Here is a 17,398-nt window from a genome sequence, read left to right as displayed (position 1 = left end):
TCATGTGACTCTGAAGATCATTATTTGCAGCCCTAATATACCACCAAAAGGATTATTAGGAACACACACTAATACTGTGTTTGACCCTTTCGCCTTCAGAACTGCCTTAATTCTCCGTGGCATTGATCAACAAGCTGCTGAAAGCATTCTTTAGAAATGTTGGCCCATATTGATAGGAGAGCATCTTGCAGTTGATGGAGATTTGTGGGATGCACATCCAGGGCACGAAGCTCCCGTTCCACCACATCCCAAAGATGCTCTATTGGGTTAAGATCTGGGGACTGTGGCGGCCATTTTAGTTCAGTCAACTCATTGGCATGTTCAAGAAAGCTTTGTGACATGGTGCATTATCCTGCTGGAAGTAGCCATCAGAGGATGGGTCCATGGTGGTCATAAAGGGATGGACATGGTCAGAAACAATGCTCAGGTCGGCCGTGGCATTTAAACGATGCCCAATTGGCACTAAGGGGCCTAAAGTGTGCCAAGAAAACATCCCCCACACCATTACACCACCGCCACCAGCCTGCACAGTGGGAACAAGGCATGATGGATCCATGTTCTCATTCTGTTTACGCCAAATTCTGACTCTACCATCTGAATGTCTCAACAGAAATCGAGACTCATCAGACCAGGCAACATTTCTCCAGTCTTCAAGTGTCCAATTTTGGTGAGCTTGTGTAAATTGTCGCCTCTTTTTCCTCTTTGTAGTGGAGATGAGTGGTCCCCGGTGGGGTCTTCTGCTGGTGTAGCCCATCTGCCTCAAGGTTGTGTGTGTTGTGGCTTCACAGATGCTTTGCTGCATACCTCGGTTGTAACGAGTGGTTATTTCAGTCAAAGTTGCTCTTCTATCAGCTTGAATCAGTCGGCCCATTCTCCTCTGACCTCGAGCATCAACAAGGCATTTTCTCCCACAGGACTGCTGCAGACTGGATGCTCTTCCCTTTTCACACCATTCTTTGTAAACCCTAGAAATGGTTGTGTGTGTAAATCCCAGTAACTGAGCAGATTATGAAATACTCAGACCGGCCCGTCTGGCACCAACAACCATGCCACGCTCAAAACGGCTTAAATCCCCTTTCTTTCCCATTCTGACATTCAGTTTGGAGTTCAGGAGATTGCCTTGACCAGGACCACACCCCTAAATGCACTGAAGAACTGCCATGTGATTGGCTGATTAGATCATTACATTAAGGAGAAATTGAACAGGTGTTCCTAATAATCCTTTAGGTGAGTGTACATATATATATATAGTTGTCTTTAAAACAGTAAAAGGCGTTAGTGTTTGACCTGTAAGCCAAATCGCTGAGAACAGCATTCTGTCGTGCGGCTCCTGAACTCGATCAATATCCTGACAGTCATATATCAGCTCTGCACATTAAATATGGCTGATTTCACATGATGGACGTCCTGTGAATAATTCAGAGGCAGAGAGTGACGGGCGTCACACCGGAGAAATGGTCAGGATTATTTGGGCCGGTGCTTCACACTCAGGTTTGATTTATTTTTAATGGCAGGTCAGGGACATAAAAGGTAACGCTCAATGACTGCAGGGAATCTGCTATATTTAGTCTGGCCCGTGCCACATGACAGACTGATTCAAACACACACACATACACACACACACACACACACACACATTTGTTTTTGTGACATAAGGGGACAGTCCATAGGCATAATGGTTTTTATATTGTACAAACCGTAATAAAAACTCCTCCTGTGTGATTTATAAGCCTTTTGTAAAGTGGGGCCATGGGTAATGTCCTCATATTTCACCCTCTCCTGTAATACCTGTGTCATACCCATGGCATTATACACATTTGTGTCCATATATTTCACAAAAACATGCCCACACACACACACACACGTTTGTTTTTGTGACATATGAGGACATTCCATAGGCGTAATGGTTTTTATACTGTACAAACTGTATTTTCTATCCCCTTACACTGCCCCTAAACCTACCCAACACACACACACACACACACACACACACACACGCACACGCACACGCACACGCACACGCACACGCACACGCACACACACACGCACACACACACTGCCCCTAAACCTACCCATCACACACACACACACACACACACACACACACACACTGCCCCTAAACCTACCCATCACAGGAAACATTCTGCCTTTTCACTTTCTCATAAAAACTCCTCCTGTGTGATTTATAAGCCTTTTGTAAAGTGGGGCCATGGGTAATGTCCTCATATTTCACCCTCTCCTGTAATACCTGTGTCATACCCATGGCATTATACACATTTGTGTCCTCATATGTCACAAAAACATGCCCACACACACACACACACACACTCAACGTGTCTGTCCATTCCAACAGCAGGTGTTACATGCGTGAGAAGAGAGGTCACGGCTGTTCAACATCAAAACAACACGATGAATATTTCTGATACGCGTCTTTAATTCAATACACACTCATTTCACCACCATCGCAAGCAAGCGTGACTTTTCCTCAGAGCAATAAAACGACACACTCAATGGAAAACTACGTTGAAACATTTCCATATGCACGCAAAAACATGTCATACATGAGATGGGGAAAAAAACGAAAATCTCAAACAAATCCCGGCCAGAAAACATTTCCATTTTCTGCATCAAACGAATCGCATTTGTTTACAAGACCTGAACGCGCCACACACTAATCTGACGATCAGCATACCATCTTACTGTTCATTCATAACGTCTGCATAAGAAACATCTGCGCCGAATATGATGATGATAAAGGCTGAGGCATGTGTTGCTCCTGTCAGTTAATGCAGTTCTAATGTAAAAAAATGAGACCTTGTGTTCATTCATCCACTTTAATCAATTAAAGTTTAATTCTTTAAATCGGAAGTTCACTCAAATAAATATTGTCATTTTATTTGTGGAAAACATAATTTTCATTGTTTGGATACAAACAAACATTGAGACATTTCCCAAAATATCTTAATTTCTGTTCAACTAGAGATGCACAACTCTTGATAATCACAATGATTGTCCCACGATTATGAACTGACAATTAAATACAATAACGTAAATTACTAGAGATTCTGACACTCTATTCATTGCTGTAGTCTTGTTAAAAATGAATATAAAAAAATGGGGTTGAGTGAAGGATTCAATGACTCACTCATAAAGACTTCACTTGTATCTTTACTGGATGTTAGGGATGTTACTGGATATACCGGTACTGGAAAAATACCGGTATATATTTTATTTAAAACGGTACGATATCATGATTTGGCACATTTCGGTATATGCTGCTTTTCCGAAGTTCACCGCTAGATGGCAGCGCGCTACCCAAACTGACCCGAAAACGGCAAATGTGACGACAACAGACGGACAAAATGGATAAAGCAGTTGAATCTCACTCAAGATGCCCAAAACGAATTAATAAAGAGAGGAGTAGAAGTGACATTTGTAATGACTTTGCTTATAAAACTGATGAAGAACCATCAAACCTAGCCAAGCATCTGTCACTATCCTGACTTTAAGACTTCTGAAGAGATCGACAGGTCAGTGATCATTCAAACCATCTCATTTAGACATTTATTTTCTTTTTACACTGATCAACACACACACACAGCCTAACATAAGATCGAATATCACAATCTCCAGCGTTCGTTTCAGCCAATGACATTTAGATCTCATTATATTTGCACGCGTACTATTGTACTATTTACATTCGCGTTAGACACACCCGACTGTGTTTATGTGAATACTCACTAAAGATGGACATTTGTACATCATTCTGTGTGTTTGACTGTTTAAAGGCACAATATGTAATGTTTCAGCATTAAAAATATAAAAGATCACTATATCTATGTTATATATTTTTTAAAGTTGTGTGTTTACATTATCCCGACAGTTCCAATTAACTTCTAAATCCAGAGAAATTAATATTTTAATTCGAAGACACGGACCGTGTCTTTATTTCCGTTATGTCGCCCGTCTTTCACGTCAAATCCACGTTTGCGTCTTGTCACATGCCTGTCCTGTCGTGTGTGCACTTGTGGGTTTTGTTATGTTGAGCATGTGCTCGTGTCCCTGTCAGTTCCCTCCCCCTTGTTATCTGATTATTGGTTAATTTGCCCCACCTGTTCTCCCTCATTATCTGCCTTGTTTGTTCCCTTTATAATCTCCTTGTGTTTGTCAGTCTGTGTTGGATCCTTGTGTAATGTCTGCGTCTCCCGTTCCCCCAGTGACTTCTGTTGGTATGTTTTGAGTTTTAGTTTATGTTCTATTATGTGTTTTGCCCCCTCGTGGGTGTTTGTTTTGTATTTATGTTTTATTTGTTATAAATATATATCCTTTTCTGCACTTGAGTCCTCGCACCATTTCCTTTGTCTGTAACGTGACAGAAGGATCCAACCAATATGAGGACTCAGCGGAGAAAGAGGTCACCGCAATCCCCTCCCTCTGCTATCTCCTGTCCCCTCTGGGACCGTATAGTCCAGTTTAGCTCCCTTAGAGCTATGCGGCAACAAGGAACTGATCTGAGGGAATTTGCACAGGAGTTTAAGAGGGCTGCAGAGGGACTGGGATACAGAGATGAAACTCTTAAGGAGCTCTTCAATTATGCCCTCGACAAACCATTCGATTGGACTGTAATGAGGGCACTGGAGGGGGCAACATTCGAGGTGACTGTGGATTATTTCATTGGACAGCGGAGGAGGGCCCCTCTCCGGAGTCCGGTGGTACCTATGGATCCACTTCCGGTGGACCCTGTGCCGGTGGTCCCGGTGCCGGTGGATCGTGTTCCGGTGGTCCCAATGCCGATGGACCCAGTTCTGGTGGTCTTGAAACGGAGGAGGAGAAGGAAGGCTCCCTCCGTGCCTGTTCCAGTGGTCCCAGTTCAGGTGGATTATGTTCCGGTGGTCCCTGTGCCGGTGGATCGTGCTCCGGTGGTCCCTGTGCCGGTGGATCGTGCTCCGATGGTCCCTTTGCCGGTGGATCGTGCTCCGGTAGTCCCTGTGCCGGTGGATCGTGCTCCGGTAGTCCCTGTGCCGGTGGATCGTGCTCCGGTAGTCCCTGTGCCGGTGGATCGTGCTCCGGTGGTCCCTGTGCCGGTGGATCGTGTTCCGGTGGTCCCTGTGCCGGTGGATCGTGTTCCGGTGGTCCCTGTGCCGGTGGATCGTGTTCCGGTGGTCCCAGTTCCGGCAGATCATGTTCCGGTGGTCCCTGTGCCGGCGGATCGTGTTCCGGTGGTCCCTGTGCCAGTGGATCGTGTTCCGGTGGTCCCTGTGCCAGTGGATCGTGTTCCGGTGGTCCCTGTGCCGGTGGATTGTGTTCCGGTGGTCCCTGTGCCGGTGGACTCCGTTCCGGTGGTCCCGAGTCCGGAAACGGCCTGGAGGGCTGTGATGGGATGCTTTGTGGTGGCAGTCCTGCATGCGTGGAAGGAGCACAGGGCTTTATCCGAAGCCCCGGAGGCAGTTCCGGTGGTCCCAGTTCCGGTGGATCGTGTGCCGGTGGTCCCTGTGCCGGTGGATCGTGTTCCGGTGGTCCCTGTGCCGGTGGATCATGTTCCGGTGGTCCCAGTTCCGGCAGATCATGTTCCGGTGGTCCCAATGCCAGCAGATCGTATTCCGGTGGTCCCAGTGCCGGTGGATACTGCTGGACTGGAGAAGTTTCCCCAACGCCCTGCCTGCGCCGCTGAGGCGCCCTGCTCTCCCTGCGCCGCTGAGGCGCCCTGCTCTCCCTGCGCCGCTGAGGCGCCCTGCTCTCCCTGCGCCGCTGAGGCGCCCTGCTCTCCCTGCGCCGCTGAGGCGCCCTGCTCTCCCTGCGCCGCTGAGGCGCCCTGCTCTCCCTGCGCCGCTGAGGCGCCCTGCTCTCCCTGCGCCGCTGAGGCGCCCTGCTCTCCGTGCGCCGCTGAGGCGTCCTGCTCTCCGTGCGCCGCTGAGGCGTCCTGCTCTCCGTGCGCCGCTGAGGCGTCCTGCTCTCCGTGCGCCGCTGAGGCGTCCTGCTCTCCGTGCGCCGCTGAGGCGTCCTGCTCTCCGTGCGCCGCTGAGGCGTCCTGCACTCCGTGCGCCGCTGAGGCGTCCTGCTCTCCGTGCGCCGCTGAGGCGTCCTGCTCTCCGTGCGCCGCTGAGGCGTCCTGCTCTCACCGCGCCGCTGAGGCGTCCTGCTCTCACCGCGCCGCTGAGGCGTCCTGCTCTCACCGCGCCGCTGAGGCGTCCTGCTCTCACCGCGCCACTAAAGCGTCCTGCTCTCACCGCGCCTCCCTGGCGCCCCCTGCACTCACCGCGCCTCTCTGGCACCCTGCTCTCACCGCGCCTCCCTGGCATCCTGCTCTACCCGCACTGCCCTGGCTGCCTGAACTCTATGGGCCGCCCCGGCCGCTTGAACTTGGTGGGCCTCCCGAACTCGGTGGGCCGCCCTGGCCATTCGAACTTTGTGGGCCACCATGGCCTCCTGAACTTTTTGTTTTCCTCGTTCCTCCCTTGTTTACCCCTCCCTTGTCTGTACCTTCTTGGTCTGTCCCTCCCGTGCCCCCCTGGTCTGTCCCTCCCGTGCCCCCCTGGTCTGTCCCTCCCGTGCCCCCCTGGTCTGTCCCTCCCGTCCCTCCCTGGTCTGTCCCTCCCGTCCCTCCCTGGTCTGTCCCTCCCGTCCCTCCCTGGTCTGTCCCTCCCGTCCCGCCCGGGTCTGTCCCTCCCGTCCCTAGTGGAGCGTCTGGTAGCCGCTCCTTAAGGAGGGGGTAATGTCACATGCCTGTCCTGTCGTGTGTGCACTTGTGGGTTTTGTTATGTTGAGCATGTGCTCGTGTCCCTGTCAGTTCCCTCCCCCTTGTTATCTGATTATTGGTTAATTTGCCCCACCTGTTCTCCCTCATTATCTGCCTTGTTTGTTCCCTTTATAATCTCCTTGTGTTTGTCAGTCTGTGTTGGATCCTTGTGTAATGTCTGCGTCTCCCGTTCCCCCAGTGACTTCTGTTGGTATGTTTTGAGTTTTAGTTTATGTTCTATTATGTGTTTTGCCCCCTCGTGGGTGTTTGTTTTGTATTTATGTTTTATTTGTTATAAATATATATCCTTTTCTGCACTTGAGTCCTCGCACCATTTCCTTTGTCTGTAACGTGACACGTCTTGCTTCCTGCGAACTCGGCGGAACCGCCAAACTCAAAGAGGAACACTGACAGACAGTATAAGGGGAACACCCGTATAAAAAAGTCTGTATGATAATGGATCATGACTACTCTTTGCCTGTACGTTTTGCCAGCTCAAAGCGCAAACGTACGGGTGAAAAAAAATGACCCGAGAAGATTTTTGGACAGTAGAAGAGGCAAGAGACGTGTAAACCTTGGAGAAGCCTTTGAAAGATGGCGAAATCTTCGTGACAAGCTCAGACTGCAGAGAGATATGCTGATCTCGCTTGCGTTTTAATAAACAGGTCATTTAAGTAACCATTCAGCTAACATAATAATCATATAATCATAACATGCTGTATGTTTGCATATTGCATAGCGATCTTGACCACATTGAGACGCGTTTAGCTGAATACGTATACATTTTGTATTGCATCGGCTTTTCAAACAGGCGGATTCTTTGTTTTTGGAGACTGAAACTGAGACTTTTTAAAACTGATTCAAAAGTATATTTCTATCCGTATATTTGGTGACACGATGATGTCATGTGTAAAACGCAGATGGACGAGCTATTATTGGTTTTATATGTAGCTGAAGAAAGTAACGTTAGCTTCATAAAGTAATATGCCACTATCTTGGTCAATTAATATAAGGTGACCGTCACTTTTATCATATGTTAATACTAGCTATATAATATTGATTTAATAATGATCTACTTATTCATATATCTCTGAGTTCCAAAATAAATGTTTATTAGAATGATTGATGAATGTGGGGAGCGACAGCGCGTGTTCCAATGAACAACAGCTGGTGCTGGTTCTCTCATTTACTGTTTTATGTTGGTAATGATAAACTAAATTGAAATTTATATCCTTATTGAACAGTTGATATACAGAATGTTCGACAATCGCGGATGCCATGTCAACATATCTATAATTTGAGTAACTCAAATTATGATGCGCGGTTAATATGTCAACATAGCCTACCAACTTATAGGTGTGTTGGCATAGCGACCGCCCGCACAACATTCTGTCTCACACATTAGCTAACGTTACTGATAAGTTTGTTAAGTAACGGTAGCTCGCTGCTATTTCATTAGATTGACATTATATAAAGTGAAAAGCCGTAACTAAACTTAACAATAATAGAGATGTAATATAACAATTACCTTGTCAGTGAACATGTTTTCTGCTGGAGATGCCAGATTCGCTGGTTGACAGTGGCAATAATGACAACAACTCCCATGAGCCCACGCACTTTCCCGACGTCACCAAAGTACGTCAGTTGTTATTATTTTGAATGAGTGACCCCTAGTGGCCAAAAGTTGCATACTGCACGTTTAAGGAAACTTAATGTGTAATGTGCGAGCTCTAGTTACAGGTGTGTGTGTTTGTGTCGTTGTTATGAGCTCATAACTCCTGTAACTGTTATTACGAAATCCTATAAAATCGCTTAAATGATTTCCGTTCTCCATCCCGAGACGAGCGTGAAATGTTGAATCGGATTATGCAGATTGCTTTAGTGTAGTGCGACGTCTTTGAAAACAAGAAGCAATTTGCTAATTTTGAGAGATATTTTCCTGAAGTTATTTCTCACAAGAAAGTTTTCAAATGACTGATTTGATGTGATAAGCTTTGCTGATTAATTTACTAATAAACATTTGTGGTAATTTCCCACTTCATAAACTCAAAAGTTGCATAATTGAACTCATTTGCGTGCAATATACCCGCGCTAATTTCAGACCATGTGGTATCGATTTAATATCGGTACTTCGGTATTAGATTGTGGTACCGTACCGAAGCCAAAATTGTGGTATCGAGCCATCCCTACTGGATGAATCAGTGTTTTTGAACGAATCTCATGAATAAATGATTCAATGACTCACTCATATATACTTCACTTGTTTCTTTACTGGATGAATCAGTGATTTTGAATGAATCTCATGAGTGAATGATTCAGTGACTCACTCATAAAGACTTCCCTTGTTTCATTACTGAATGAATCAGTGTTTTTGAACAAATCTCTTCAGTGAATGAAACGATGAAATAAAATAAAATACATTTGGGTCCAAAAATAACTACGACTTTATTCAGCATTGGCTTCTCTTCCGTGTTTGTTTTCAATCCTCAAATTAAGATTCAAACGGTTATGAATCAGCGTATTGATGACATACATTTAATTTTTGGGTGAACCAACTCTTTAATGATTAATCATGCAGCTCTATGTTCAACAAAAGAAGAAACAATGTAAAATAAAGATTTAAGGAAATACTAAACTCAAAACAATGACTTGTTGAATTTACTTTAAAAGTATGTGGTAAGTGTTTGCACACAACTATAGTGAGCAGTTTTTACAAATAACAATTTAGTTATATGAACAAAAGAGTTCAAGTAAAGCTGGCACAATTTCTTTGAGTAAAGACAAACCATTTAAATTCGTCACTGTTACATAATATTTATATGTGCTGTTTACTTAATTATGTTGTGTTAAATTTATAAAAGTTTAATATGTAAGGTGAACACTTATCAATTTAATTTGCATTTAAAAAATTTAAATAACAACAAGCATATTTTTAAAAATAAAATGCAAAATTAACCCATTGGACAAACTAAAAATATTGAATTGAGAGCAGGAATTACAGCCAATGAGTTTGTGTATAAGTGCTATAAACAGACACACACACACACACACACACACACACACACACACACACACACACACACACACACACACACACACACACACACACACACACACACACACACACACACACACACACCTGCATAATACTAACCACAAAATTACAGAAACTCCTCAATGTCCAACAATACTTAACATTAAACACGGACAGCACAAATATTTCTTGTAGTTTTAACGCAGATTAATTAAGTAAACTTCAGTGTTAAATATATTAGGCTGATTGAACACATTTTGACAACTTAATTTAATTAGGTAAAGTGAACATCATTTAAATGTGTCTTATCTATGAAGGGCCTGAATTGAGTGTATACTTAAAAATTTCTTTTGCAAAATTCACTAGCAATTTGTGAGTGCTAACACCAGTGCGATAAAGCGCACTAGCGAGACGGTGTAATGTGACTCCTTCACCTGGACAGATAAAAGGAAGACAGCAGAGGAAAGGACGACACTCAAAAGACTCGACGGTGCGAAAAGTGAGATGGCCAATTTGGTGTAACCAGAGTGTGTGTGATCCTCTGGGGGAGCAGAAGAGATCAGGATCTTATCAACACCTCATCGAAACACGAGCAGACCCTCATGGAGAAAGGCAGCGCACAAGCAGCTTATTTCACATGAAAATGCTGGAAGACCAAGAGGAAGAAGATGCTTTGGGGTCGCACGCCCTGTCAGAGGTCAAATAAAGACAGCAGCCCCTTCACATTATAATCAATGAAGCCATTAGCTGAAGAGACACACACACATTGCTCCATCTGACCCTTCATACCATTTAAAGACACTTCTGCTCACTAAAGCTACATTTATTTGATCACAAATACAGTAAAAATAGTGGAATATTATTACAGTGTAAATCAGCTGTTTTTTGTGTGAATATATAGTAAAATGTAATTTAATCCTGGGATCAAAGCTAAATTTAAATGATTAAAAATACAGTAAAAATAGTGGAAAATTATTACAGTGTAGATCAGCTGTTTTCTATGTGAATATATAGTAAAGTGTAATATATTCCTGGGATCAAAGCTAAATTTAAATGATTAAAAATACAGTAAAAATAGTGGAAAATTATTGCACTTTAAAATAACTGTTTTCTATGTGAATAATGTGTGAAACAATATGTATTCCTGTGATCAAAGCGGAATTTAAATTATTAAAAATAGTGGAATATTATTGCACTTTAAAGGAACAATTTTTTTATGTGAATATTTTGTAAATTGTAATTTATTCCTGTAGTCAAAGCTGAATTAATTTGAATAAAAATACAGTAAAAATCACAAAATATCATTGCAATGTAAAGCAGCTGTTCTTTATGTGTGTACTTTGTAATTTATTCCTGTGATCAAAGCTGAATTTAAATTATTAAAAATACTGTACAAATTTGAAATATTATTGCACTTTAAAATATATTTTTTTCTATGTGAATATTGTGTCAAAAAATATTTATTCCCATGATCAAAGCTGAATTAAATGATAAGAAATACAGTAAAAATCCCAAAATATTATTGCAATGTAAAGCAGCTGTTCTTTATGTGTGTAATTTGTAATTTATTCCTGTGATCAAAGCTGAATTTAAATTATTAAAAATACTGTACAAATTTGAAATATTATTGCACTTTAAAATATATTTTTTTCTATGTGAATATTGTGTCAAAAAATATTTATTCCCATGATCAAAGCTGAATTAAATGATAAGAAATACAGTAAAAATCCCAAAATATTATTGCAATGTAAAGCAGCTGTTCTCTATGTCAACAATTTGTAAAATGTAATTTATTCCTGTGATCAAAGCTGAATTTAAATGATTAAAAATACAGTAAAAATGTGTAATATTATTGCACTTTAAAAGAACAGTTTTCTATGTGAATTTGTGTAAAAAATATTTATTCCCATAATAAAAGCTGAATTATATGATAAGAAATACAGTACAAATCACAAAATATTATTGCAATGTAAAGCAGCTGTTCTCTATGTCAATAATTTGTAAAATGTAATTTATTCCTGTGAATTTAAATGAATAAAAAATACAGTAAAAATAGTGGGATATTATCAGAATTTAAAATAACTTTTTCTGTGTCAATATTTTGTAAAGTGTAATTTATTCCTGTAGTCAAAGCTGAATTTATTTGATTAAAATACAGTAAAAATAAATATTATTGCAATTTAAAACAGCTGTTTTCTATGTGAATATAATAGTAAAGCGTTAATTATTCCTGTGATCAAAGCTGAATTTACATGACTAAAAAAGGTAGAAATTTGAAATATTATTGCACTTTTCTATGTGAATATTGTGTAAAAAATATATTCCTGTGATCAAAGCTGAATTCTACAAGAAATACAGTAAAAATCACAAAATATTATTACAATGTAAAGCAGCTGTTTTCTATGTGAATATATAGTAAAATGTAATTTATTCCTGGGATCAAAGCTAAATTTAAATGATTAAAAATACAGTAAAAATGTGAAATATTATTGTAAAATTATTATCAGTGATGGAAATGTGATTTTCAGGATTCTTTGATGAATAGAAATAGCATTTGTTTGAATCTGAGTCTTATGTAACATTATAAATGTCACTTTTGATCAATTTCAATTCATCAAATAAATAAAGTGATGAATAAAAGTACTATACGTTTGAGCAGAAGTGTGGATGTGGTAGTTTTCCAAACTGAAGTGTGCAGGTGATACAGGTTTTATTGTGGTTTGTAATCGGTCTGAAATTAAACCAGTCAAACTAGTTTAAGCAACGTAAATAAACAGTGTTTAATTGTTCCAGCCAGTTATTGTCTAGTTTGTGTTGTTAATGCAGTTCACAGACAGTATAAAACAGATGTGAAATATGAAGATAATTACAAAACTGTAAATGTTTCCTTTGCTGCAAAAAATCTTTTTCCCCACTTGTTTTTGTAATTGATCAGGCATAACATTATGTCCTAATATAGTGTTGGTCCCCCTTCTGCTCCTCTAGACCCCTGAAGGTGTGCTGTGGTATCTGACACCAAGATGTTAGCAGCAGATCCTTGTAAGTCCTGTAAGTTGCGAGGTGGGAGGGATCGGACTTGTTTGTTCGGCTCATCCCACAGATGCTCGATTGGATTGAGATCTGGGGAATCTGGAGGCCGAGTTGACGCCTCAAACTGGTTGTTGTGCTCCTCAAACCATTCCTGAAGCATTTGTGCTTTGTCCCATCCCTAGAACCAGCAATAACTTCTGGAGCAGTTTGAGCTCCAGTAGCTCGTCTGTTTGATCGGACCCCACGGGCCAGCCTTCGCTCCCCACGTGCATCAATGAGCCTTGGCCGCCCATGACCCTGTGGCCGGTTCTCCACTGGTCCTTCCTTGGAGCACTTTTGATAGATACTGACCACTGCAGACCGGGAACAGCCCACAAGAGCTGCAGTTTTGGAGATGCTCTGACCCAGTCGTCTAGCCGTCACAATCTGGCCAAACTCGCTCAAATCCTTACGCTTGCCCATTTCTCCTGCTTCACACACATCAACTCTGAGGACCAAATGTTCACTTGCTGCCTAATATATCCCACCCACTAACAGGAGCCGTGATGAAGAGATCATCAGTGTTATTCCCCGGTCATAATGTTATGGCTGATCGGTGTATATTCACTTGAGAAGCTTGTTTTTCCTTTTGAATTAAATAATTTTTAACAGAGCTGCCAATGTCAAAATGAAAATATATATTTCCAAACAGAAGGAACTGAACGTGAAAACTACGAGAAAGCATGAGATGAAGAACGAGCGTCAGGACATTGAAGAGGAAGACATTCATAACGGCCGACCATCCAGAGAGAAATGATAAATGCCTCTCAGCTTCTCGAACATATCATTTAAGACACAACCAGAATGTTATTTTGGGCCGAAAACACATTCACACACTAGACCTCGTCTTATAATCAGAGATAAATATAGGAACTAAGAATAAAGAGCTGATTCGAGGGCCCGCGCCCTGTCTCCGTCCGAGTCTACGCTCGTCTCTGACTCCATAAAGTGCTGTTGTTTCAGAGGTTCATCAATCAGGCGGAGAGACTCGGGCCCCTAATCCACTTCATCAGGTTTCAGAGGCCCCTGAGGCCCCGACGGAACAGCCAATGCCGGGACGGATCCTCACAACAGCCCCACAAATAATCTGATCAAAGGAGCAGCTCAGCGTCTCATCATTCAGTGACTACAAATGAGGAGCGGTCCACAAACATCCCATGGGAACATCTTCAAAAATATCAGCACATGCAGAAATATCATCAAAACTTTGGAAAAATTTCACCTCAACAAAATAGTTAGCCACAACTGCCTTTGTACATTTTATTACATTTTTATACTTTATGTAAGGGCTAATGTCCACCCATCCGGTTGTTATCGCAGAATAAACCCCTCCAGAGTGATCAGGACCCCGAGGCGAAGCGGAGCGTCACTCTGAAGGGGTTTATTCTGCGATAACAACCGGCTGGGTGGACATTATCCCGCTTATTACACGGCTACTAGTCGCAAATAAATTACACACTAAATATTGTCTTGAGATTAAATATTTGATTAGCTCTTACGCAAAGCTTCCGCGAAGAAAAACAGTTCCGTACTGCGTTAAGCCTTTATCTATCGCTGCTAAATGTTGAGAATGAATGCTGAAAGGGTTAGTTCAGCCAAAAATGAACCCAAGCCTCTGATTTACTCACCCTCAGGTCATTATAGGTGTTTATGACATTCTTCTGTCAGACAAATATACAATCAGAGTTATATTTAAAAAGTCCAGGCTAACGTTAATCCCAGCAGTAGTTGGAGCTGTTTCTGAAGTCCATTAAATGCAGCTGTCCGTCAAATAACGTGCTCCACACGACTCCGATGGGTTAATAGAGCCTTCTGATTCCAATCGATGCGTTTGTAAGAAAAATATCCATATTAAAAACTTTATAAAGGAAACCTGCCTTGAAGTCTTCCATTGTAACCCACGGCTGTTTAAGCCACAAGATGGCGCCAGCGTTAAGCACAGAAGTAGAACCGGTCAAGATAACTCGCAGTACCCGGATGAGCGGCTGTTATCTGGGAATAACATACCGCTGGAATGAGTGACTGACCAATCAGAATCAAGTATTTCACAGAGCCGTGTAATAAATATATATCGTTTTTTATTATTATTATTATTTTTTTTCAAATGCCTAATTTTCTTGATAACATACAACAAAAGTTTTTGTAAACAAATACTGCATTGGGGTTTTAAATATTATATATATTTTTTATTTACTATTTTTAGTATCTACTTAGCTAGGGTTAGTTCAGCCAAAAATGAATCTTCTGTCATTAACTCCTCTCCCTAATGTCGCTCCACACCCGTAAGACCTCCGTTCATCTTCACACACAGTTTAAGATATTTTATATTTAGTCCGAGAGCGTATGCAAGTGTATGCACACTATACTGTCCATGTCCAGAAAGGGAATAAAAACATCATCACAGTAGTCCATATGAGACATCAGTGGGTTAATTAGAGTCTCTTGAAGCATCCAAAATACATTTGGGTCCAAAAATAACAAAAACTACGACTTTATTCAGCATTGGCTTCTCTTCCGGGTTTGTGTTCAATCCTCAAATAAAGATTCAAACGGTTATGAGTCAGCGAATCGATTCATGATTCGGATCGCCAATGTCACATGATATCAGCAGTTTGACACGCGATCCGAATCAAATATCTAATAATTGCGATTAGATTGAATAATCATTGTGAGACGATTAATCAATAGTTGTGATAATGATCAGAGTTGTGAGTAATGTTAAGAATGAGTTCATTCACCACTCTCTGAAATACCGCCGCACTTATCCTCAGACGAGATGGAAACACACACACACACACACACACACACACACACACACACACACACACACACACACACACACACAGCTGTGTGTGATGAAGCTGCAGCACATGTGTCTTTCCTGAAGCGGCTCGATACGGGGCCTCAACACTGACGGCCCGTTAAAAACAGCTGCTGAAAACCACACACACACACACACACACCGAGACAGAGTTCCTTGTATTAAAGCACTCGACAGGGAAGTGAGATTCTGCGGCTTTCCTTCCGTTCCTTCTCTCCAGACTCAGACAGAGTTTCACATGACGTCGCAGGGATTGTACATTCAGACTTTCTCACTCACTCACTCACACACACACACACACACACACACACACACACACACACACACACACACACACACACACACACACACACACACAATACGTTGGTGTTGTTCACATTATATGCACTTACGCGTCGATTGCCAACAAAACACAAACTGCATCCACTGTTCCCTTAACACTGGTTATTTGGGAAGCTGAGCAAGGTAATCTTTCCCTTACAGCTCACACTAGAAACACACACACACACACACACACACACACACACACACACACTTCTTTAGTGACATTGTTGATCTCGTAACTAAACACACAACGCCAACGAGCCGACGGCTCCCGTAACCCAAACAAAACTCGTTGATGTGTTTGTGTGTGTGAGTGTGAGAGCGTGTGTGTGTGAGTGTGAGAGCGTGTGTGTGAGTGTGAGTGAACTCATCTGAGAGAAGTGGCCATATAAGGATTTCCGCGCTTCACGACGTCACACAGGGCCGTACTCAAAAACATTTTTCTGAAGTGTGTGTGAATCCTGAAGGAGTGTGTTTGGCACAGAAATACTCCGTCAAACGTCGACGGCTCTAACACGGATAGATGTTAGACCTGTCGCGATAATATAAAACTCTCCTGATATTAGACTAACAATTACAGAAGAATAAAATAAAGCATATTTGGTTCCCTTCTGGAGCTATAATGGTTCAGTTTGAGCAGATGTTTTATCGCATCATCATCGTCATCTGTCCTCCTCAGAGTTCATTTCAGGACATTCAGCATCTGCTCAAACTCGCCATCTCACGCATATTCTCAAAACTCATTCCCTACGTCTTCAAAATCAATATTTTGATCAGTGAGTGTGTTTATATGCACACCAGTAAGCTCATAACTCACAAATATCAGCTTATTGAAATAACCAGTTTTCCCCGTTTACATGCAAACCAGTAAACCGCGAACACCAGTAACCCGCGTTTACATGACTGTATTAATAAAGCGGTTATTTCCTTATAGTGACGTCAATAATAATAATGTCCGCAGTACTCCTAATGTTCCGTCAGTTGTGATGTTAATAAAGCGCGTCAGCGGGAGATTTACGGCTCATATTATTCTCTCATTCGTTATTCATTATTCTCTCATATTTGACTGAACCTCTTCTACTTCTGCTGACTGAGATGAGAACACATCTTTACGGTTTATGGCTCTTAAAGGAGTCTGCGTTTGGGATATATGTCCTTATTTCATGCTAAACGCTCGCTCTGTCTGGATGCGTTTAAATCTGCTGTAAGTGTGTGTTTTTGTCACCGATCACACATGCGCTCTTCAAGAAGCCGACAGAAAGCAGGTTAATGCGTTTACATGCTGCGCGAAAGAAGAGGCAAAAAACTCTGGTTTATGCTTACGCCGTTTATGAGCTTACTCCGGTAAAAGAAAACGGTTACCGCGGTTACATGACCGTGATCGATGTCGGATTATTAGGCATAATCGGCGTAT

The 17,398-nt window shown here is 42.2% G+C and overlaps 1 protein-coding gene across 2 annotated transcripts in view; it reads right to left on the bottom strand.

Annotated features, from left to right (window-relative positions):
* The window catches only part of si:dkey-205h23.1 (AT-rich interactive domain-containing protein 3B), a 76,523-nt gene that overhangs the window by 14,489 nt on the left and 44,636 nt on the right, over positions 1-17,398 (bottom strand). The window lies entirely within an intron of this gene.

The sequence above is a fragment of the Pseudorasbora parva genome, chromosome 16, assembly GCF_024679245.1.
Source record: "Pseudorasbora parva isolate DD20220531a chromosome 16, ASM2467924v1, whole genome shotgun sequence".
In the NCBI taxonomy this organism is placed as follows: domain Eukaryota; kingdom Metazoa; phylum Chordata; class Actinopteri; order Cypriniformes; family Gobionidae; genus Pseudorasbora; species Pseudorasbora parva.
This window is presented reverse-complemented; position numbering and strand designations above follow the sequence as displayed.